General features: G+C 40.2%; 1 non-coding gene across 1 annotated transcript; it reads left to right on the top strand.

Annotated features, from left to right (window-relative positions):
• Positions 1-1,086: 1,086 nt before the first annotated feature.
• Positions 1,087-1,193, top strand: LOC123323886. The gene has a single exon (XR_006539564.1). It is a non-coding gene; the product is annotated as a U6 spliceosomal RNA (small nuclear RNA).
• Positions 1,194-2,923: the final 1,730 nt, after the last annotated feature.

Here is a 2,923-nt window from a genome sequence, read left to right as displayed (position 1 = left end):
CCTAAATTAAAAACTCTTACCAAGTGTCCTACATAATGAATGACGGAAGATTCATATCAGGTCCACTGAGGAGGCAGAAACCATATTGCTATTTTACCAGGGACAGTTTATTATAAAGAGTTGTTAACGAATAGAACTTGAAAGGAGTCAAAGAGGGCAAAAACCAGTACACAAACGTTTATGGAAACTTTATTCATAATAGCCAGAAACTGAAAACAACTCAGAAGCCCAAGCATCAAAGCAGCAGCTTGGAAGAAAATCCAGAAGCTATGAGAGAGCAGGGGTGACTCTGAGATGTTTACCTCATTCCCAAAGTAGAGATCAAAAGGAGGCTAGCTCTACATAACCCCAAAGCCAGCTTAAGAGTTCAGTACTTTAGGGGCGCCTCGGTGGCTCAGTCTGTTAAGCATCTGCCTTCAGCTCAGGTCATGATCTCAGGGTCCTGGGATTGAGCCCCACATCCCCCGATTATGTTCTCTAGCTTGCAGTCTCTCTCTCTCTCTCCAATAAATAAATAAAATCTTAAAAAAAAAAAGTTCAGTACTTTATTGTGGTTATCATCATGTTATTGATGTCATAGAGGACAATATTCTGAGGAAAATGATGAAGACTCTCATCCACAATGTGATCCAGAAGACTCAGACTCTGAATCTGGGGGAGTTTCAGGAATACCTTCATCTAGTTATTCCACTTATATTTTCCTTTTTTAGATATACACAAGGACAGTATAAATTTATTATATCGAAATTAACAAAATACATATATTGTGTCAATATAATTTATAAAATTAATGAAGTAATACAAATGCTAAAAATAACATAATAAAATACGTGTCTAGTGACGAATAAAATAGCCTTTCAATAAATATAAAATAAGTGATTAAAAAAACATGCTGGGGCATCTGGGTGGCTCAATCTGTTAAGCATCTACCTTCAGCTCAGGTCATATTCCCAGGGTCCTGCGATGGAGCCCTCATCGTGCTCCCTGCTCAGCGGGGAGCATACTTCTCTCTTTCCCTCTGCCGCTCCCCATGCTTGTGCTCCCCCCCTCTGTCAAATAACTAAATAAAATCTTAAAAAAATTTGCGTGCTCGCTTCGGCAGCACATATACTAAAATTGGAACGATACAGAGAAGATTAGCATGGCCCCTGCGCAAGGATGACACACAAATTCGTGAAGCGTTCCATGTAAAAAAAAAAAAAAAAATGTGCATCAGTTTTTTTGCCAGTGTTATTTCTTTCTACATGGCACATAAAATAATGCTGTGACATGACGTACAATGGATAGTGTATTAGATCTGATGAAATATGGTATTATTTCACATGAACGCATCCAAAGAAAAAGAGGTTCCCAGCACAGTGATGTGCTCAAGCTCCTCTTCCTCCACAACTTACTGCTTCTGTCTCCTCCAGGTGAGTGCTGTCATCTCAACCTGGCTCCCCTCATAGTCACAAAGTGGCTGCAGCAACTCCATTAATCACATCAAAGCACAGTGGTCAGTGCCCAAAAAGAAGCTCTGTTTCTCCTTGTAAGTAATTAATCTTCCCAGAGCTTCTGCAGCCTTTTCCTGGTGTCTCTGGCCAAAATTTTATCGCATGCCCATGCCCATACCAATCACTGGCAGAGGGGAAAAACTACCAAGAATGACTTAGACCCATCATGTCCTGCCTCCTAGGACTAGAGATGAGGCCTGCACTCTGTGCATAAGCTATGCAGAAAAGAGAGACTGCTGGACAAATCAGGCTCTACTAGGAAAGGCAGGTGGGTGGCAACCAGCAATGTCTGCTATCAATTCCTAATCATATCCATTGTGTTTGAAATTTACTAATTTGACTCTCCAAGGGCAACTGCATTTCTGAATTCTTGAAGAAATATTTCAATGCAGTCAGCTCTTCCTTATTATAAATTTCAGTTTATTCCATTCTCATCTTAGCCTCAGACTCATCTTGTCCATTATTAATAATATTGCTTTTGGGGTGCCTGAGTGGCTCAGTCAGTTAAGTGTCCAACTCTCAATTTCACCTCAGGGTTGTGAGATCGAGCTCCATGTTGGGCTCTGTGCTGGGCATGGAGCCTGCTTAAGATTTTCTCTCTCCCTCTCCCTCTGCCCCTTCCTCCCTCTCTCTCTAAATACTACTACTACTACTAATAATAATAATGTTGCTTTTATTCCTAATGTATAAAAATTACTACCATTCCAGAATGAAATTTTGGATATTTGAAAATCTAAGTTCTGCTGTATTTAGACAAATTGAACCAAACACAGACACACAGAGGGGAGCACATATTTGATGTTGTAAATTTGCACTGAAACCATCATAATTGTTGTCTAGTTTAAATAAGGTGAAATAAAATCAATTATCTTCATAATTCACTTAAAAAATAACATCTTTCTGCCTTTCAGAAAACCAGTGCTTTGTGAGCTTTTGAGTAATATCGAAAGGTAAAGTTACACAGGGTTTACCTTGCAGTCCTCACTTCTCCATTTCTCAGTGTGCTGTTCAGATAACAAAATCCTTCTTCCCCTAATAAAAGATCTGATTGGGCGCCTGGGTGGCTCAGTTGGTTGAGCGACTGCCTTCGGCTCAGGTCATGATCCTGGAGTCCCTGGATCGAGTCCCGCATCGGGCTCCCTGCTCAGCGAGGAGCCTGCTTCTCCCTCTAACCCTCCCCCCTCTCATGTACTCTCGCTCTCTCAAATAAATAAATAAATCTTTAAATAAATAAATAAAAAATAAAAGATCTGATTCCACAAACTCTCCATGACACAGTATCTCAACCCCCACTCTGTGAAATCCCCTAATTATATATGATTTCCAAAGAAGGGAGCAATTTGATCTGATAGAATAACAGTAGTTTGCAAGAGAAAGTGAAAACAGCCGTGTGCTAACTTAGAAACCTATTTCCTAGACAGACGCTTAGA

This window comes from Neomonachus schauinslandi, unplaced genomic scaffold (assembly GCF_002201575.2).
Source record: "Neomonachus schauinslandi unplaced genomic scaffold, ASM220157v2 HiC_scaffold_1920, whole genome shotgun sequence".
In the NCBI taxonomy this organism is placed as follows: domain Eukaryota; kingdom Metazoa; phylum Chordata; class Mammalia; order Carnivora; family Phocidae; genus Neomonachus; species Neomonachus schauinslandi.
The sequence above is the reverse complement of the archived record's forward strand: the minus strand, read 5'-3'. Positions and strand labels throughout refer to the sequence as shown.